General features: G+C 37.6%; 1 protein-coding gene across 8 annotated transcripts in view; it reads right to left on the bottom strand.

Moving 5' to 3' along the window:
* Positions 1 to 22,666, bottom strand: part of LOC129733257 (LIM domain transcription factor LMO4.1) — a 677,190-nt gene that overhangs the window by 515,268 nt on the left and 139,256 nt on the right. For 3 of the 8 annotated variants that reach the window (XM_055694971.1, XM_055694977.1, XM_055694978.1), the window contains exons 1-2: positions 5,960 to 6,230; positions 260 to 779 (exon numbers count right to left, since the gene is read on the bottom strand). The gene's annotated coding sequence lies outside the window, so the exon portion shown is untranslated. Of the gene's footprint in view, positions 1 to 259; positions 787 to 5,959; positions 6,231 to 22,206; positions 22,243 to 22,666 lie in introns of those variants that run through there. The other 5 variants (XM_055694975.1, XM_055694980.1, XM_055694972.1 and 2 more) reach the window with 4 other exon arrangements.

The raw sequence follows: 22,666 nt of genomic DNA, 5'->3' as shown, positions 1-22,666 counted from the left end.
TACACTAAGATTCCTGCCCGAAATAGTCCCCGACTTACCCCTCTGCTGTCCAACCGATCGTCGTCATCGTGGATTCTGTTCATCAGGGAGAATATCACCCGCCGCTCAGTGGGACATTGTTTTCTTCTTTCAATCTCAGCTTCCCCGTTACTTGTTGCCGGCCTCAGACCTTCCCTACCTCCCGCGTCCTACACCCGCTAAACGAAAACGTCCCAATGTTTGTTTTCATTGAAATTTGAGAAGACACCAAAAAATTTACCTGATCTTTTCTTTGATTCTGATCTGTTCTTTCGTCCACTGCGGCTCTGTTCGTCTTTCAACTTAGCGCTTTATCGCTCCGTTTCAGACTTCCCGTTTTTTTTTTTTTGGTTTCGCTGCATTCTTCGCTCAAGCACTGCTGTGTGACGACGAGCAGGGTCCCTGCTATTGACCGTTCTCGGCAAGAACTTCTTCCCACGACTTTACTCTCTTATCAGCCATTTATTTTGCTGTATTTCGGCTACAACTCACACACCTGCAGCAACAGCGGTGCAAACACGCACACAAGATGTAGGTATGTACGCAATAATTACCCGGGAAGGTCAATCAAAACTGACGACGGTCGCGCTAGTTTTCCCTATCCTATTGAAAGCATCAAACAACAAGCACGCAAGCAACTCACAACCGCCGGAGGTGTTGTTTATAACAGCGCAGATGTCGTCGGTATCTATAGTTTTGTTGCTTTCTTCTTCGTTTGATTGAACATTCTCACTTTTACCAACTTGGCTGTTAACTTGCACCTTGCATTTCAATTTAAAGGATGTGAAATAAAATTATAGAAACACATGATAATCGAATATTTTTAAAAAAAAATAAGTACTAATTTTGATTTGCTATAATAAAATCCCAGAACTTATTCTCGTTTAAAACAGCTATAAGTACTCAGTTCCAGCTTGTCAGAATTGCACAAACCAAGCAGACAGTCACCACGGATAAAACTACTGGCAAACTACACTCTCGCAACCCGGAATATTTTTGGTTTTTTGTTAATGTCTCAAATACCTCTTCGATAATTACGAATCAAATCAAATTGTACTGATTACCACTACCACTGGAGTGCATTATAACTCGAAAGTACTAGGGTATCGAACGTCTTCGTCAGTGGTTTTCTTCGGCAGGTTTTTGCATAAGATTGTGGCAGAAAAGCTGCCGAAGAAAACCACTGACGAAGACGTTCGATACCCTACTTAATAGATTCTGAATGATTCATGGAATATAATGATTACCTTCGAGGAGATTTCAAGCAGCTTTAAAAATTTCAAAACCAGTGCTCAATAATTAATAATTGTTAACTATAATAAATGCTTTTGGAAAATGTCTGCAACTATAATAATATGCTTTTGGAAAATGTCTGCAACTGCTCGAAAAACCGGTAAAATCTGCTTGAAATCTGCAAAAAATCGATCCGTGATCCGAAAAACTGCGCTCGCGCCTATAAAAATCTACACACGTTTCGAGAAAATCTGCGCAAATATAAAGAGACTCTGGCAAGAAACTGTAAAATCTATACAAAAAATGCAAATATCTTTGAACTATAAAAATCTGCACACGGACTCTAAAAATCTGTGTTTTGTAGACAAATCTGCAAGTCTTGCATCCCCGTATGAAAATAAAAAATACCCGTTAAGAAATTTTGACAGATGATATTTAACGAATGTATCAACTAAGTCGGCCGTTTTTGCGATCGACCGAGATTGATCACTCGATATCGTCGAACCACGTGTGTTGACTATTGTCGTCACCTGATTTCTTGGATAATCAAATTAGTTCTCGTAAGATGTGAACATAATCTGTTATGAAATCGTTTTAATGTGTAAAATCGTAAAATCGAATAATATTTTTGTATTTTGGATAATTAGCAAACAAAATAGCTATGAGCTCTGTTTTTAATTATAACAAGGCTAATTGGGAAAGATATAAAACTCATATTGAAAATAATTTCAATAATGAGCTAGATTTGCAAAACAAAGTAAACATTGATACCGCTTTGGAAACATTGAAATTTGCAATTATTGATGCCAGGAATTATTCTGTTCCAAGGCTCAAGTGAAATTTGATTCACCAATAATTGACGAAAATCTTCAACTTCTAATTCGTTTGAAAAATGTCCGCAGGCGTCAATATCAACGTTCTCGTGACCCTGTTTTTAAAACTATTTATAAAGATTTATAGAAAGAGATTAAACATAGATTTACTCTTCTGAGAAATCAAAATTTTGAGACTAAAGTTGAAAAATTAAAACCATATTCAAAACCCTTTTGGAAGCTGTCGAAGATTCTCAAAAACCCTTCAAAGCCTATTCCAGTTTTAAAAGATGGTGAACGTTTTCTTGTATCCAATGAACAAAAGGCTCAAAGACTTGCTCAGCAGTTTGAGAGTGTTCGTAATTCAAATTTGAATTGTGTGAGTCCAAATGAAAATAAAGTCACACTTCAATTTGATTTAATTTCTTCCCAGATTTTTTTACCTGCAGAAATAATTGAAACTAACTTGAATGAGATTAAATCAATTATTAAAAATTTCAAAAATATGAAAGCACCTGGTGACGATGGAATCTTCAATATACTAATCAAACATCTCCCTGAGAGCAGAATGGAATTTTAAGTATAATTTTTCAATAGCTGATTCAAAATTTCATAGTTTCCCAAATTATGGAAAAATGCAAAAGTAACTTCAATTTTAAAGCCGGATAAAAATCCAGCTGAGGTTTCAAGTTATCGACCAATCAGTTTGCTTTCTTCAATAAGTAAACTGTTTGAGAGAAATATTCTTAACAGAATGATGTCACACATCAACGAAAATTCAATTTTTGCAGATGAACAGTTTGGATTTCGCCATGGGCGTTCCACTACTCATCAATTGCTCAGAGTTACTAATATGATACGAGCTAACAAATCTGAAGGTTATTTCACTGGAGCTGCTCTTTTAGACATTGAAAAAGTATTTGACAGTGTTTGCGAAATTGCAAACTTTTAATTTTCCAATTTTCCTAATCAAAATTGTAAAAATTATCTTACTGATCGAACACTGCAGGTTGTAATTTACGATAAAAAACCTATTTTTAACATTGAGAGTATACAAGTGTATCAAATATACGAGATGTTTATATCCTCTCATTAACAGGAATTCTGAACTTTGTTTAAAGAACAAACTTTTGATTTACAAACAAATTTTTAGACCAGCAATGCTTTATGCTGTACCGATCTGGTCAAGTTGCTGTTCAACAAGGAAGAAAACGCTCCAAAGGATTCAGAATAAAATTCTGAAAATGATTTTGAAGCGTCCTCCTTGATTTAGTACACTCGAATTACATAGACTTACTGGTGTTGAACCATTAGAAACTATGTCAAATAAAATTATTAACAATTTTCGACAAAAATCGTTGCAATCCTCAATTGCTACGATAAGCTCTCTTTATAGCTAATGAGTTAGCAATTAAGTTAGTTGTTAGTTTACTTCCCCTTTTGACAAGTAGGTTTAAATCCCTACGAATTGATAAATTGTGATTGCGAAAGCAATCAAATCCTAATAATTAAAATTACAAATTTCTAACAGTGTTGAGAAGTCACAATTTGTGATTGGACACACATACTCATTATTTACTAATATTTATCATAAATACTTAAGCTACTTACAAATCCCCCCATTTAAAAAATTGATTGTAATTTTCGAAGGTTTTCGCTAGTGAGATTAATTATTATCAGCACTGATTCCTACCCGTTTCTCCATTTCAATTAATACTCAATATACCCAAACCTACTTTTATACCTAGATCTACTGAAAATTGGCTTGATATTCAAAAACCTTAGTAATTCCAGATAGAATTGAAAAAACAATTTCGTTAAGTCTCGAGATATCTCGAAGTACTGTAAAAATTCGTAGAACGGTACTACGAGGGATATTTTCCCTCTTATTTCTGAAGACCCAAAACATAACTGCATCCATTGATGAGGATTGTTGTTGTATGCTGCATATTTTATTTGGTACTAGTCAAATATTCTGTCACAATTGAGATGTAATGGGCATTGGTTGACATTGCACCCGATTTCAGTTAGGTTCGACTCGTTTTATAAAGTCTGGTACTCTACTAAGATTACTTTGCCAAATTTTTAAAGGCTAGGTTGACCAGACGTACCGTTTTGAACGGGACAGTACCGTTTTTTCGACTATTTCTAACCATCCCGTTTTTCTACCGTTTTGTACCTGAAGCTGATGATTTTGCTGAATGTTTTTTATATTTTTTAATTAAATAGTGGAGAAATTTCTCAAATAAAAATTGCTCCGATCATGGTACATTTTGGGACTGTTCAAATCAAATTACAACTCAAAATCACTTGTAATCATGATTATCTTTAGGGAACTCCTTCTAGATTTTATGTGTTTTTGGGTCTTCGTGAAAATGACTACAAAATACAGTTTTTAGACATGAGGTGAAGGTTGTAATATGTCTGTTTATTATGTGTTAAGTGATGGTCTTACATTACATTACATCACGTGAACAGTTTGGGAGGATGGGTTGAACAGTTTGGGAGGATGTAGGCAAATATTAACGGTCTATATAAAATAAACAGAATTTATGTTGAGAGGGTCTAATATCACCAACTTTTGATAGAATGAAAATTCTTTTCAGCAATGACATTCAACTTTCACAAAAGATTGTTCAATTATGATTTCGTGGTACACTGATTTATGGTGGAAAATCAGCCTTGCTCTTAAGATCGGCCAATCCACTTTAAACGGACTCCATGGCCTGTTCTAACTGTTAAGTGATCTATGACTCTTCCGGGTGTAAACATCTGTAATGCATAATCGTACATGTGCGAATTTTTGGAACAATCCACGTGTCCCTTTTCCCTACCGTAGTGTGTCCGTCTAGCTCGACCTTGCTGCAAATTTAGCAAACAATTGTAGCGCTTTCTATCAGAATATTAGAACCCGCTGTCCACAAAAAAATCGATAAAAGACTAATTAAACCCTTTACTAACGGAAACGAATGAAAACACTATTTTCCGTGAAATGAAAATTACATCAAAAGGTCCGTTTACGAACATATTTTTTGTTATGTTTACAAATTCGACAATTTGCTCGATTCAAATCAACAATGAATCTGAAAAGTATTGACACACAACAAAGAAGGTATTCGCATCACTAAACTATCATAAAGCATTATAGTGTGTGAAATATTGGATGTGTCCATCTTACCCGCAGTGTCCGTCTTTATATATTTTTCTCTACTTATCCGGAGAGAAAACATTCCAATGAACGAAATGGTAAATAAATGATAATGGTATGTTAAAAAAAAACTTTGAAGCAGACACTACTTGCAACTACATTCGTCAAGATTGATGATGATACGTGTGTCCTGAATCGAAAATCAACAAGACAGATCATAGATATCTCAGGATAATAGATATATTTAATTAGTCACAAATAAACTTAGTAGAATTCCAATCCACCGAAGCACAGACTCCGTGTAGCGTGAGTCAGATCCGGGTTGCGAAAGCGAAAAAAAAAAATCAACAGAACTATTTTCATATCAACCGCAAACAACTTTCGAAGAAACTAAAGACAAAAGAAGATACACACAAGAAACCGGCACACCAACTGTCCACTCTTTTATCTCTCGCTCAAGTTACTTTCGTTTGCCCGGTCTCCCTCAGCTGCCGGCCAGAAAATTAAACTTGCTCAACAGACAAATTACAAGTTTGATTAAATTTCCAACAAAAAAAAACTAAACGAAAGGAAAAAAAACCCGTATCGAGCGAGATTTCGTCGTTTCGATTTGCTGCTTTCAGACTAATCGACCAAGTCGAATTACACATATTTCAGCGTCCGGTTGAGTCAAACACACTAGCGTCTAATAGTGCACGACACGAATATACACTGGTTCAAATCTAATTGAAAAACTTTTCCAATTCACCATCAAAGACCTAAATCTGACACCATGCCGAATATTCGCACCACCTGCCCGGCACAGGTTCCAGCGATAACACGGACCACCACTGATTTGGCCTGCCTAGAAACAATCATCCGAAACAATTAACCACATTCAGGCAGGCATCTGCATCTAGGATACACGACCAGGACGCATTCGGAACTCCACTTCTACTAGCGCGGTATGTGACTAATGGGATGCAACGGAATACACTGGCTGGACGACGCATCCGGTGCAACCGGCGATCGCTCTGTTTTTGGCCGTTTCTGCAAGCACACGAAGGCTGTGCACAATCCAGCAAACGATCGTCTACCGAAGCCATGTATAGGTTGATTTTTTTTTTTGCACAAGGACCCTCTGCTCTGCTGCATGGCCCGCGTGGAGAGTTGATGCCCCCACTGGAAAAGTGCCCACGACATCCATACCGACATTGTGCCGAAGCCATCGCTTTCGCCGTCGACATCGTCGGCATCGTCGTCGTCTTCGTTGGCGATGAGTTCAATAAAGAGAACATGTGCTGCAATCGGATGGATCCGAGCGAATGAGGGTCGAGGGACCACATTCAGTGCGATGCGAAGCAGAAAAAAAAATACATCGGAAAAAGCCAGCACGTGTGAAGTGTAGAATTTGACTTGGTAACGTGAGCGTTGCGAGAGAGTTGTTGGCAAAAGAGTGGAGAGAGAAAAAGAGCAGAGAGTATTGAGCGAAATTTTGTTCAGTGAAGAGAGCTTTTTTTGTCTCATCCTGGTGAGAACGAGTGAGCAGATCCGATCTCACTGTGTTATGAAAGTGGGGAAGAGTTTTCCTCTCCCGCACACATCTGCGGAAGTTGATCTCACGAACACAGCTCTAAACGCACACATCGATTTGGCGCGTTTGGCGCGCTCATTCCCATGCATCATTAGCTCGGTAGCCACCTTGTCTCTCTGCTTCGGCTACTGGTTGTTGGACCCCCCGCTAACGACCACGTCGGTGTTGCCGTCGTTGGCGTCGTCGTCGTCGTCGTAGTCGTCGGTAGAGAGCATAGAGACAAGCGAACGCTAAACCAAACTAATTTCTCACACCATCCCACAGAAGGTTGACTGGCAGTTCACCTTCTCTTACCCCTGGCTATCCCTGTTCCTTCCGTAAAGTGGAGCCAGGATCCAATCAACACCGATTCACCGTGTGAGTGGGTGTTCAACCCGTTCCTACTTCTTCATTGCAAGCGTGTGTACATGTGTACCATTAGGTGCATAGGTTTCCAATTTAGTTCGTTCGTCCTGGACAGAGGGGGCAGAGGAGGAGGAACGGGTGAACTCCACCACCCATCGTTTCCCCAACGCACGCTAGCCGCATGTAAAAGTTAGTGTGCTGGGTAGCTTATTAGAAAAAATATCGCTCGTCGCTGCTGCTCGGCTGGTTGGTCGATTGGTTGGTGTTGCTTCGCTGTGGAGAGCGCTGTCGACGTACGGCCTGGGTGTGGGAAGAAAAAGAGTAGGGGAGGGGAGGAAGACTATTGCATATGTGAGCTTGAGCTGCTTCGTTACTACACGGACCGGGCTGCTCCAAAGAGCATCCAGAAAGAGAGATATTGTTAGTCAATTAAAAATATTCCCCATGAATGAACAATAAAGTGGTGTAATCGGTGATTAATTAATTAGTGATATGGGAGGTACCGAGATTGTCGGACGGGCGACTGAACGAGAACCGTACCTAGTGAGGGGGTGGTGGCCGGCCGGGTCTGCACACCGCACTATGCTTTGCTGGCAAACTTGCTCTCCTTGTTGAAGGGGGCAATTAAGCTCGGCGATTTTTCTTCCCTTCACCAGCGTTGGCCACTCACGTTCGGTTCAAGGTTAAATGGATTGTGGAAGGATTACTGTACCCGCGCTTAATTGCAATTAAGTGAGAAAGTTTTCGAATGCGGCTGTCTGGTAGAGCAGTGATAAAAAAAGAGGAAACGCTCTGTTGTGCGATCTGGGAACAATGCTTGTTTTTACAAATTGTAATTACAAGCTGGAGGAGAAAAAAAAAACAGGGAGAACATATCTACCCTGCGGTCGATAAGTTGCCCTGCACAGCAAGTTAATTTTTTCCTCAAAACGGTAGAATTGTTAACAATAAAAGTTCTAGAAATAACTGTACAGACTATAGTTTTGTCAATATAAAGATGTTTGATATTTTTACACTTCATTAGTAAAAACACATCATCCAAAGCCGACACCATTTAACCATCAATTAAACGTCATTCAGCATCAAACGGCAATCGGATAACGAACTAACGAGAATGGACATTGAAACCTTTATTTCAGCTTGCTTTCCACACCAATCATCCATGCTGTAGTCGTTGCGGAATACTAACAACGGGGCTAACGGAGACTGCAGCCCAGCCAGTCGCACCAGACTCTCCCAGTGGCATCACGAAGTTGCTGCACTTGACCGGCTCGACCTATCCGTCGACCAACAACCTGCCAACGCTCTTTGACGGTGTTCCCCCGGTCCTATAATTACTGTTTAATTGTCCGTAAATACAATTATTGTCTTCTCTGCGGGTCCATCGAAGTGTGTTTTTTCTCCTCTGTAACCTCGCTCTAACATTCAATCCATCAATCCATCAGTCAGTTAAGCCTCTCAACAATTGGCTCACGAAGGACGATTCAAAATGACGACACCAGCGAAAGCCCCACAAGCTGCGCACCGAGCAGACCGATAGCCGCGAGGATGATAGAGACAAAGGATATTAATCAAATGATTACACCGCACATCGTCATAGACCAACAGTTGAGTAACGATGCTGGGGGACAGCAGAAAAAAAAGGCGATTCGTTGAGAAAAAACGGAGACTCGTTGCAGAAACCGCAGGATGCACAGTTGAAGCAAGACAAAAAAAAAGCCGTTTAAAATGTCACTTTTTCACGTCCCCGCTCTCGGTAAAAGTTTTGAGAATATGGTCGCCTGGCGGTGCCCGCCAACTAATTTGTATCTTCTCGCCTCCGGCATGCTTGACTTTAATTAATTTTAGTAATATACTACTTTTGTGCCCGTTTGATGTTCAGAGTAAGTATAATTTATTTTGAACCATGATTTTGAGCCGTGGGTTTTTTACACTGCCATATCCCACTGTTTAATATCTTACTCGATTTATCCGGTTTCATTCCAGATTCTATCGACCCGCCCGCATTTTGCAAGATGTTTATTCAATCTCTAATCAGCTTTCTCCGATTCACTTCACCTTTCTTGCAAAGCGAGAGCACGGAAGGAGATTTTTATACCACTTCTTCTGTTCCCTTTCATGTCGATTTGCGGATTCGAACGGCTCGCTGCTCCAGGTGAAGGAATGCACAGCATAAAGCCCCAAGTGCACACAAGCAACAATTAAATCAAAGGATAAACACTCGTATTACCCTTCACTCCTGTCAACGAGGGATCAAGGAGGTTTTTGCGAAGGGCTGTACTTGAAAGGAGAACGATAGTTCAAGATGTATGGAATGTTCAGTCAATCAGTCAAATTTGATGATTGAATAAGAAAGTGTGATCTTTCAATTGGTTTCTCAGTTTGTGTGTTAGACAATTTATTGCAAACAAAGGCTCAAAAAAATTTGATATAGGGGAACTGATCCATTATTCATCTCATTAAGCCGATATTCACGAAGAATGTACGGATTAAACACCAAATTTTCACGAAATCATTGCACAAATAAGCTAAATTTGCTTACGTACTCTTATGGAATCGTTAAGCATTACATATTTAGTAAAATAAGCTAGATTTATCCTGAATTTTTTAAAACAAACCGTTTTTCACAACGCTTCCATATCCATTTCTAAACTTGAATCACTGCTCAATTATTCATCTCACGATGCCCCCATATTCATCACACTGTGCATAATGAATGAATCACATAATCATGAATGAACGTAGCCGCAGCCCGTCGTAGTAGGTTACCTAGATATCCGCTGCAGTTGTTTACGTGCAAAATAGATAGCCTAGGTAACCACTACAGTGCTGTAGATTTATGTCAATTATGTCGGAATAATTCAACATTTTCAGTATGATTTTTTCGTATTAACAGAAAGTGATTTGGCAACTCTTGATTTTCTTCACCGCAGTGAAAACAGATGAAATACATACAGCTGAAATTTAGGAATTGTAGAAATTCATTTCATATATTTCTGCTAATTCATGCTTGTTTTTGGAATTGTGAGGTGAACATTTCAAAGATTAAAGTATTCTTAGTGTAGTGAGTGATTTTGTTTAGTGATTAAAATAAAAAGTGATCCGTTAGTGATGAAAAAAACTTTGGTTGGCTGCTGAACGAATCCCGTTGTAGCCGTACAGAACGATACGCGGATTTTGTTTTCTGAGGTAGGTGATTGAAATAAATGAGTTTTCGAGTGCATATGCCCGACTATAATATCAATTTTAGTGCTTTTAAGTGAGTTTTTAAGGATTATACTTAATGAGGAATCTAAAGTGAACTAAGAAGAATCCATTCCATGGATTAGCAGATTGGTTTAAAAAGAAAATATGCGTTTTTTCCTGTTTCCAATTGTGTTTACATGTTGAATGAGATGAATATACGGGCTGAGATGAATAATGGAGCAGTTCCCCTATTTTTTCTCTAGAAATAATATTTTTTTAAATTATTATGTGTTTAAATCAGAGCCGGATTTAGGCTTTCGCTGGAAGGTGATTAGCAAAAAAAGGTCTCCAGTCTGTCATCAAGTTCGGCCCAGGACTAGGGAAGCCACTCGTATCGGAAGGTCCGCGACATTTACCCCCTTTGCCCCCCCCCCCCTTAAATCCTAGCCTGGTCTCAATGACAAAGAAATAAATAAATTCATAATAATTACATTCTTTAATCGAGATGTAAGTGTGTATACACTTATTAGCATATCCGCAATAATCTATAGAATTTTATCATGTCAAGAGTTAGTATTTTTAATTACTGGAAAACAGTTTCGATTTATTATTAACAAACTGTGTCAGCGAAGATAAACGATAAAAAGTTTTGCAAATTAGTATTCAATGAGCTGAAATGAACATATCTGGAAGTGTTGTAAATCGGTTAAATTGATCAAATCAATTAAGCTCCTAAAGCGAATCGTACGTCAAAAATTGTGATGACCTAATACACTGGTCAACACAGGTCCTCCCCCAGGAATCGAGCCGGAAAAATATAAAACATTAGAGCCTTTTAACATTTTTTAATAAATTTTAATGCCTCTATCGAGTTCGAAAGAGCGTCAAAAGACCACAGAGTGATTGCTCGCCGGGTTCGTCACTTCTATAAGAAAACTTCATTGGAGTCTCTGAGCACTTTACGCGCTGGCCAAGGGCAGCAAAATTCACAGATACGCTTGAAAAACTATTATCTTTTTTTTATTCAGTTTGAGCTCTAGGTCGAACCTGTGTTGACAAATAGTGGACAAATGCGAAAAACAATTCCCTTGAGCTCAAACTAGAAAAAAATTTAAGATTATAGCTTTCCTGTAAATTTTGGTACTTCTAGTCAAGCCGAAAGTGCGAAAAAGGCTTGAATGATATTTTCCCATAAGCAAACGTAGAAGCGATGAGCCCGCGAGAAACTACTGTGCGGCCTTTTAACGCTCTTCAGAGCTAACTAGAGGTAACAAGATTCTCAAAAATGGTTGAAAGACTTTAAGCTTTCAGCTTTCCAGTTTAAGCTCCAGGACTTTTTTTTTTCTTTTTTATCGACCAGTCTAATTGAAAAACTATTTTCATAATGCTAATAATATGAAACATTTCAACAATTTTTCAAGCATTTTATCTACCGTTTATCGTTGCTGTAACTTGCTCCTAAATTATCAGGACAACCATTTCCAGCTCCACATACACAAAAGTATTATTTTTTAACCCAAATTACAGCTGAAAACTGCAAATTTGATCAAACCTTAACGTTACAATGCTGATTACGTTCACAAAGTAGTACGGTGATCGCTTCTATATTCATCTCATCACTCTTAACACATTTTACCTTCAAATTTTACCTTCAAATATCACCATATTTTTTAAGTTAAACTTTCAACAACTCGACTAAATCGAGAGGAAAAACCATTACCCTTGAAGATTTATGAAAATTGGACGTGTAAATGAATACATGAGAGCGATGAGATTAATATAGGTGTTTTGATGATTATAAGAGCAACTATCCTACATTAATAAACATGCTTCTACCAAAAACTTAACAAAAAGAGAAAATTTAGTATGTAATCTTAAATTACACTGGTCGACAAAAGCGAAAAAGCTTCTGAAGACTCGACGCACTTCCGAGGCGGCTAGGGGCACCAAAATTCACAAGAACTGTTAAAAAGCTACAATCCCAGTTTTTTTCCAGTTTGAGCTCTAGGGCAAAACCTGCGTTGACCAAGTGTGGCATTTGCTCAATTCGAACGATTTTCGCTATTTTCGAGTACGTCTCATACTACCAGTTTAGCTTTAAGCTCAAAAGGAGCAGTCATTGTACTTTGTCCTTCGGCTCATCTAACGCGCAAAGTCGAAAAAAATACGAGAAACGAAACATAACGTCCACCAGCGATCATTTCGTTTTGTTCGAGTTACTCGAAACGAAATGCGCAATGTCACCCCAGATCTTTCTTAGGATTTATTGTTTTTAAGTTTCGTGAAGACAAGCATGAAACAAACGATAAATTGACATTAAAAGTGTGGATTGCTAGATGAAAATAACAAAAATATATTTATTTTTCAACATAAACAACAAAAATTTCCTTCAGTGAAGCAATGATTATGGTATGATTATTTTGACATCAAAAACATTAAATGTAAACACGTGTAAGCACAGTTCCTGATAGTCTGCCTGATAACCCTACTTGTGCCCTTCAAGAATCTATGAAAAAAGCTCACGAAAAATTTGTGTTTTTGTAGAAAGAGATGATTCATAATTTATCTTCTGGCTAGTTTTGAATTTTTGGGTGACATTTTGAACTACATCAACGAAATTCTTTGTATATCATAGCAATTTTGTCCAAAATTTATTAAGGAAACGAACAATTAGTATAATAATTCATTGTATACACTGACGAAATATTTTTGTTTTTCGAAAATAAAATGCCTTGAGTTACATAGTTTATACACAGCCCATTGTAATTACTTTACTTTTGTTTGTTATACTTTTCTAATATGACAAAACCATCAACAGTAAAAAATACAATAATTTTGGTCGCAAATCTTCATTTTCCGTCTATTTTGGAATGGTAGGAAGTTCTGTAGTGCAGTGATGTGGTCGACATAATTAAACTTCCCTCGAAGAAGGTCACCAATAACGACCGAAACGTTGGGAAATTTGCACTAAACTACGTACGAAACCTTCAAAAAAGGCTGACAATGCCAAGATAATCCCACCCATGCAAAAGTTTGTTCACGTGGTTTTTAATAAAATTTATTGATTCGCAAGAATGTCCTAAAAATTAACTTATGTTTTAAAAATAAGGAAAAACTCAAAGATTCCATCAACTTTTTTTCTCCACTTAATTGATACAGTTTTTTACAAAGGTCAAACCCATACATTGCCTTATACAAAATATACAGTTATTTAATTTTTTTATTTTCCAAATTTTTGGGATTTTTGGGCCACAATGAATTACCAATTCTTAAAATTTGGGGTAATCGAAGATATATTAACAAAGTCTTGACTATCCGGGTGTCGACTAAATTGCGCAGATACACACTACAGCTGAAACAGTGCGTAAATAGGGCGAAATTTTGTTATCAATTTTTGACGTAGGACTACGTCTTATTTTAGTAAGGTGGCATGTTGTGAAAAGTGTATCGGAAAACGCATTTTACGTTACTACCACTGAAAAGAATTTCAAACACCAATATCTTGATCAGTAGGTGGAGGTTGCCCCAAACTTGAGGCAATATAGGAATACCTCTTCAATAATAATATTTTGAAAAATTCTAAATAATTCCAAAATAACTGAGAACATGATGGTATAAAGTGTAATCGTACGTATCATGTGACGCTTTGAACGCATTGTTACTTTCACTAAACAAATTTTGAACACAAATGGCTTAATCGATAGCTGAAGTTTTCCTTAAACTTTTAGTATAAGTAATAATCTTTTCAATTGCAACCCAGTGGAATGATCTAAAAACCAATAGTAAAACTAGCGGCTAACCAATACCGAGCTCATTTTCTATTCGTGAAGCTTATTCCATAATCATGTTGTAAGTGGTTCCACCTTTTTTCAAATTTTGTCATTTCCCCAGTTTTGCAAAATGCAAACAGATTTTATTCCGTACGAAATACGAATGTACGAAAAAAGAACCTCATCTCGTATTAGCAACCAGTAAACCGGACTAATGGAGCTCTCAGTTACACAACAAAATAAGGCCGGTACTATGCTATAAGTGAATGCATTTTTATATATTTTTGTTGTTATTATCCCTCATACAATTTTTTTTGGGGCGGTTTGTTAATAACTTAACACGAATTAACCCAATGATGCCACACGGAGTCCAAATTTCGATTATTATCGAATTTACATGTACCTCTAATTTTTTTGGCACAAATGTTGCCAACTGGATAAAAATCAAGGATCGGAAAGTTAAAAAATGTTTCATCGGCTATTTTTTTGAAAAATTGAATTTATTTATTTAAGTTTATTTATTTAAAAAATTAAGATGTAACAAGTTTGCCTTTATGTTTTCGTGGAGAAAATTTCCTTAATATCTAGTCTTGGTCGGAATAGGTAAATAAATTCATTAAAAAACATTTTCCTTTGAAAAATTCAAAGTTATTTTTATTTAAGTATATTTATTGTAGTCGTGGACGTGCACATCTCGATGCTTCAGACCTTGTTCGAAAAGGTGCGTCAGCAATAAGTAATTTGACAATAATTGGATCACATTCCCCAGATAACAACTTCCGCACAAAACTCTAGGATACTTTATATCATTTTCGTTATTCATAGGCAGAAAGTGAGAAAAGAGCATTTTCTTCCACTGCTCGCCTATTCTCTTCGTAGATTTGTTTTGAAGTAGTAGAATGTTTTGAAGGCTACATAGGTATGTGAAATGAAAATCTAAAACCGAAAAAAGTGAAAAATATGTCCAATTTCAAATGCTAATAAATCGGTTAGTATTCGATGGATCTCCTTCGTTCTTGCAGCAATAGATTGGAAAATCTTCTAAGATTCTTCCCAAAATAAGATAATTGTAATTTTATTATTCACACTATTGTACTATTGAAAATAGTCAAGCCTTGTCAAAACGAAAAATTCGACCTCTGATTGGTCGTTATATGCTTGCATCCCAAGCACGGTCGACAGGATCATATACCTTGCAACTAAAAACATGCTATTTGGCCTATATAAGAGCCTGTTTCAGCCGGAGCCGCTCATAATAGTTCTAGACAGCGACAACAGCAGTCGTCCTTCCTTAACAGCAGCACTAGCCCTGTGGTTGGTCACCACGTCTCAGGAGCAGCGCGGTTCTTATCAGCGTGTGTCGCCAGACTGCCATTATTCCCCCCGTGTTGGGGCAGCATGAAGATTGCCAACAGGAAATCCAATTTTGAAAATCAAAATGCCTTTTCCAAGGCAAATAAACAAGTCATTGAAAGTCAATAATTTTTGACAACGCAAGCAAGCATTCTGTGTTGGATCCTAACAATTTTAGTCTGTCGCGCCCATCTAATTCACTGAATGTGAAATAGCTTCCACAGTGCATGTTGTCCATGTATCTCAATTCCCCCACTGTTAGGGCAGCTCAAAGGTTGCAATCAGCGACCGATTTTGAACCGCGAAATGCCTTTTTCAAGCCAAATAAACAAATAATTGAAGGTTAATAATTTTCTGGCATCAACACAAACAGACATTCTTTGCGGGATGCAATCAAATTCTGTTGTAGTTGTCTAATTTTTACTTTATTGAGTTAACCCCCCACTGTTGAGGCAGCGCAAAGGCTGTGATCATCATAACCGATTTTGAATAACAAACTGCCTGTTATAACGCATTCACAAAAGCAGTTAGTTCGACTATGCAGAGCTAATATGAAGTCGATTCAAGCAATCAGCATTACCAGAATTTCGTCGTCTCCCAGCTGCCAAGTTGCAACATGATGCAACACGCAACAGCGAGCAAACGAAATCGCTTGATGTTACAAACCGTAATAAGATACTGAACTGAAAGGCGTGGCCTATTACGTACCACACTTCGGCTATAAAAGAGTGTTTCTGGGAAAACTAGCTACATTCATTAGTCGGAGGGTGAACTGGATGAACCGTCCACAACGTTGACAGCAGTAGCAGCAGATATCGGCACTCAGCAGTAACAGACCATAGCAGCGGGTCGCGCCTGTGGCTGCCTTCAAATTAAACACTTGTCCTGTGGTTGGTCACCACGTCTCAGAAGCAGCGCGGTTTTTCTCAGTGTGTGTCGCCAGACTGCCATTATTCCCCCACTGTTGGGGCAACATGAAGATTGCCATCAGGAAATCCAATTTTGGAAATCAAAATGCCTTTTTCAAGGCAAATAAACAAGTCATTGAAAGTTAATAATTTTTGTCAACGCAAGCAAGCATTCTGTGTTGCATCCTAGCAATTTAAATCTGTCGCACCCGTCGAATTTACTGAATGTGAAATAGCTTCCACAGTGCATGTTGTCCGTGTATCTTAATTCCCCCAATGTTATGGCTGCTCAAAAGTTGTACTCAGCAACCGATTTTGAACCGCAAAATGCTTTTGAAGTAGAATACTTCTCTCAGGAAGTACGGCTACATAGGGATGTGAAATGAAAATCTAAAACCTAAAAAAGTAAAAAATATGTCCAATTTCAAATGCTTATAAATTGGTTAGTATTCGATGGATTTCCTTCGTTCTTGCAGCAATAGATTGGAAAATCTACTAAGATTTTTCCTAAATGAAGATAATTGTAATTTTATTATTCAAACTATTGTACTATTGAAAACAGTCAAGCCTTGTCAAAACGAAAAATTCGACCTCTGATTGGTCGTTATATGATTGCTTCCCAAGCACGGTCGACAGAATCATATACCTTGGAATTGAAAATATGACATTTGGCCTAAATAAGAGCCTGTTTCTGCCGAAGCTGCTCATAATAGTTCTAGACAGCGATAACAGCAGTAGCATTGGCCAAAATCCGCTAAAGTATCGATACTCGAGCATCGATATTTTTTTCCTGGTCGTATCGATGCTAGGCTGATATCGAGCGCGGAGCATCGATGCCAGGCTGATATCGAGCGCGGAGCATCGATATCAGCTGTATCGATATTCTATCTGCTACCTAAAACAGGTCTATGAAAAGCGGCATTTTTTTATCTACATTACGGTTAGTCAGAGATGGCAGATGTTTTTCAAAAAAGATTGCAACTGTTCGAAAAACAGAAAAAATCTGCTTGAAATTTTATGAAAAATCTGGCCGTGATTTGAAAAAAATGCGTTTGCGTAGGCAAAAGTCTGCAGAAATCTGCAAGATTTTGAGAAAGTCTGCGCAACTATAAAGAGACTCTAACAAAAATCTACAGAGAATATGGAAAAACTGGAATTATTTGCAAATCAAAAATCTGCGTTTTGCAGACAACGGTAGGAATTATATGTCACATACAAATCAGTGCAATAGCATAAGCGCGTCTGCGGCCTGATTTGAAATTTCGGGCAGCACAAAAGTTCTGGCGTTTTATTCTTTATTGTCTGCCTTTCTACAAAAAAAATATTACGAGTCCCTGCAGTGTTGAGGAGATGAATTATTGAAGAAAGAAGATACAGTTCAACAATGTATGTAAACTAATTGCTGAAAGTGTCAAAACTGACAAATCAATCAAATATAGTGAGAAGGTCATGTATGCCAAAAATATCAAGAATATCAATACTGTTTAAAATATCAAAAACGTCCTTATAAATCGAAAATGACACATGGAAATAAAAAAAGTTGAAAATATCAAAAGCTTTAACAGTCTCACCTGAGCCAGGATTCCAACATACGACGACTGGTTCGTTAGGCCAGCCACAGATAACAGGCATTCATGTTCATATGAAAAATTTTAAAATCGTGTCATATATCAAGATGGCTTGACAAAAAAAAATTCTTTTATTCTTTTATCACCAATATTTAGTGGTTAATTTGTGAGTTCGAAAGCCAATTTGTGGTAATTTGTGGTTAAGTGGTTTCCGAGAAATTTCAAATAAACTGAGTCAAGCCATCTTGAAACATGATTTTGCTTCAAATGAATCGGACAACCATGATATATACATCAATCGAATGCTCTTAATTTGTGGTTCACGAAAATGTAATTTTAAGGTCATAATTACTAGTACGTAAATTTGTGTTTTATTGTTCACGTAGTTCTACGTTTTGTTTATTTGTTGTTGACGCTGCTGGTTGCTAGTGGCGTTGGCTGTTTGCGGTGTTTGTCACTGCTATACTCAGAGCCGGATTTAAGAGGAGGGCCACACAACATTTTTGGGGCCCCCACAAATCGAGAATAAGTTTTTTTCTCTATCAAAAATGAGACTCAAATTTCGATTTTCAGCAAGAAAATTTGAACAGACCATTTCAAACTGAAACTTTCCTAAAGTGTTATTTTTTCGCGAGCGCCAAAATCACAACTACCTCCATAAGAGTTCACCACGGATTCTTTTGGAATGACACATACTAACACACCATTTGAATCGAACCAGAGCGCATGGGAGGTAAAGCAGAGAAAGAAAATAACCCACAAGTTTTTTTCAATGCATTGCTGTTGCTTACTTGTCCGAATCAGGGATACCAGATGTGCTTTGCAAAATGTAGATTTTCAGAGTCCGCGTGCAGATTTTACAGACCTGCAGAAGCAGGGCCGTATTTAAGAGGGGTCCCACATTTTGAGGCCACCACAAATCAAGAAAAAATAAACTTGTGTCAATTAATAATGGATTTTGAAAGTCTGACCCCCAATAATCAAATCCGCTTTTTATAAGTAGTTTCAGAGTCTAGTGAATATTTCCTTTGAATTACATTTGAAGAATTTGAATTTGAATAGCAAACTTGCGAAATACATGCTAAACTAAAATTGCATTGCATATTAATTTGAGTCTAATGGTTTCGAACGCAACTGGGGGAGCCATCTTTTATCGTAGATGAAACTAATTTGAAATAGGTTGCGTACGAAAAAAGCAAGGCTGTCAAATTTGGCATTGTGAATTTGCGAATTGAGTGTTGATTATATAATTGATAATTTTTCAGCGAAGACACCATTTCTGACAAACATTTGTTAGGTTTTCAAAGATGAATAAAGTTTATTCTGGGGCCCCTACACAAGATTGGGCCCCGGACCCCCCACAATCGTAAATCTGGCTCTGCTGCTGGTTCTGAAAAATAATCCGTCGAATTTGGATTGCTTTCCTTTAAAAGTACATTTTCGTTACCGGTATCATTTTTACCAACAAATTTACACACATTCATTGGCCTAGTTCCCCGAATCTCGATATCTACCATATTCCCCACACGCACGCTCAGTAAAGCAAGTGACAAACACCGCAAATAGCCAACGCCACTATTGGCCAGCAGCGTCAACAACAAATAAACAAAACGTAGAACTACGTGAATAATAAAACAAGCTTTTGTGTACAAACACTAGTAATTATGACCTTAAAATTACATTTTCGTGAACCACAAATTAAGAGCTTTCGTTTGATGTATATATCATCGTTGTCCGATTCATTTGAAGCAAAATCATGTTTCAAGATGGCTTGACTCAGATTTTTGAAAATTTTTTTTTTTACCACAAATTGGATTTCGAACTCACAAATTAACTACTAAATATTGGTGATAAAAGAATTTGAAAAAAATATTTTGTCAAGCCATCTTGATACATGCAAAATCGTGTGTAAAAATTGAAATCAAAATCCGTTAATACACTAACGCCATCTGCTCGTCGTACCCCAGTTGCCCTGAATAAATAATAAAAAAGATAAGCATATGTATAAAATAAAAATAAAATAAGCATATGGAAAATCATAAATGTAAAAACTGTCAAAAATATTAAATATGTTAAAATGCCAAAAATATAACTAATGTTAAATTTGCCAAAAAAAATCATAACTGTCAAAATATCATTTTTACTTTTCTTTTTTCGACTCTAAGCAAAGTCATGCTATTTTTAATTTCAATTTAAGGAGTAAATGTAGTAATGAAGATGGAAAATTAAACAAACTGAAATTATGATTGTTGAAACTACGAAAAATATAGTTCAGCAGGTGGGACTCGAACCCACAACTTCCAATCTCCGGAGATTGGAAGTTGTGTGTTCGAGTCCCACCTGCTGAACTATATTTTTCGTAGTTTCTTCAATCATATTTTCAGTTAGTTTAATTTTCTATCTTCATAACTACATTTACTCCTTAAATTAAAATTGTCAAAATATCAAAATGTCATATATGTAAAAAAAATTTACAAAAGCCGAAAATGTAAAATATGTCTTTGTTTCCAACTTTTTTTAACAAGTTGGGGATTGATTCACACCCTTCTCCTTTGTTTATCCTGTGAACATTTGTACCTACTATTTTTATAGTAGATATATTTTTACCGAATTGCTAAGACAATTTTACAACAAACTCTTATACGAAAATCGATTTTGATTTTTCTACGAAGATTGACATCCTATCTCTTTAAATTACGGAAAATATACAAACTTGTGAGATCCGACATACTATTAGTTGTAAATTTTTCAAATTTCTACCAAATAACACAATTTAAATCTATCAATCATAATTTGCAAACAAGTAGCTCAAACAGATCAACCCGGTCATGCAGACAGTGCCCGGACGATTTGTCACCTTGCATAAACGCGCTACGGAAGCCACAGAAATTACCTCTCCCGTTACAATGATAGCTCATTTGTCACCGATCGACCATTTTCGCGGATCCGCGTGATAAAAAAAAACATCCCAAAACAAAACCGTCTCGTCCGCCGCGTCACCACCCCCGCACATCATACATTCCGGTCAGTCGTATTTTTCAGTATGCAAGAATGCGCTTTTGTTTCACGTAGCATTCCTTTTCCATTGTCCCACGATGCGGCTTTTCCAATGCCGGACGAACGCGGGATTCGGCAAAAGTTCGAATTTTTTATTGCAACATTTCTCTACTCCCATAGACGGTTTCTACCCGGCTCCACGGTTTGTGGGGCTGTGCTTGGTAATTGTATTCATTATATGGTAATTTAATTCAAATTTTTTGGCCAAAAATATCTACGTGACACACGGAAAATTGAGACAATTTATGTATTCTGGTATTTACACACACCAATGGGTTTTGTGTGGCAGCAGCACCGAGAACCGTGCTGGCGTGCGGGGTGGGCTGGCTGGTAAGGGATCCGCTCGAAACCCATTATCGGTTGGTTGGAACCGTTAAGGCTTGACTTGGTCCGGTCCTGGGAGGGCCAGTTTTTTTTTTCGGTTACGAACCGGAAAGAAACAGTGCTCAATTGTGGCGACCGTTTCGCGAGCGGATATGCTTTTGGGAGTGGGAGTAAGTTTTGTGTGGCTGGACTCAGCGTAGAAATGGAACACTGGAATGGAGTAACCAAAAAAATACATGAAACCGCGAGTCACTTGCAATTCTACTATAGCAGAAATAATAAATGGCCGCCGTCGTCGTCGTCGTCATTTAGACTGAGACCTGTGTGAGTGATTTGAAAAATGCAAGCCGTGACACTCGAAAATTTCGCGAGAAAGATATCTGACGCTTCACCCAGTTTAGGTCAGAATAGATTCCAGCGACAGCTTTGGAACATCCCAATAGAAATTTTCGCACAAAAAAGTTATAATCAACGTATGAAAATTTCTCACCGATGACCAATCCGGCCTACAAATTCAAGTGAATTTCGTGAATCAAAGCGTGACGTTAGTCTGTTGACGAACAAGATGTAATCTTAGGCCTCGCATTCAAACAGACAAATTTAATGTGGCTTATTCCAGTTGAATGGTTTAAGCTTACAACAGAGAACTTATCGTTCACATATATATCATCGTATGCGTACACCAGATTGTCACTTTTCCCCCCAATAATCGCCGGCCGATTAAATGAATGATTGGCTCTGGGAATTAAAACATCGGTTACGAATTGCCAAAGGTTGACTGAATTTAATCCCACCTGAATTGAACGTTTTATTCGCAGTATTTGTGCTGTCGAATGAATTATAACGGCGCGGTAATATCTTACTTGTAGTATTGTAGAAAATATTGATTTTCAGTTCGATCCTTATCCTACCTTCGGTTGATCCAATCACTTTGTGGGTGGTGTTATCTGAAAAAAAAAACAGAAAAAACCTTCAATTACTTTAAATAACTTGTAGTCAAAATCGGCCTAAAATGAATTTTATCGTTTGATGCAGCATAATTTCCGCAATTTATCTTGACTTTGTACACCACGGCGAGCATCCACATCAAAGAGCGAATCCGACATCACTTTACCATGAATGCAGTACCACCCAACCCGCACACGTTGGTCGTCGCGCCAGCCGGATCAACCAATGAGAGTGTCACCAATAAATATTTCACATCACCACAAAGCGACAGCATAAAAACGTGCATTTCAATTGAGTCATTTAATTTTTATTTATGACCACATTCAATAAACAATCTACACACAATTCATTCCCGGAGTTACCGCTTGTGTAATCCTATCCGACTTTGGACCACGCCAGGTCCATTTCTCCGACCGACAGGCC

Source organism: Wyeomyia smithii, chromosome 3, assembly GCF_029784165.1.
Source record: "Wyeomyia smithii strain HCP4-BCI-WySm-NY-G18 chromosome 3, ASM2978416v1, whole genome shotgun sequence".
NCBI lineage: Eukaryota > Metazoa > Arthropoda > Insecta > Diptera > Culicidae > Wyeomyia > Wyeomyia smithii.
This window is presented reverse-complemented; position numbering and strand designations above follow the sequence as displayed.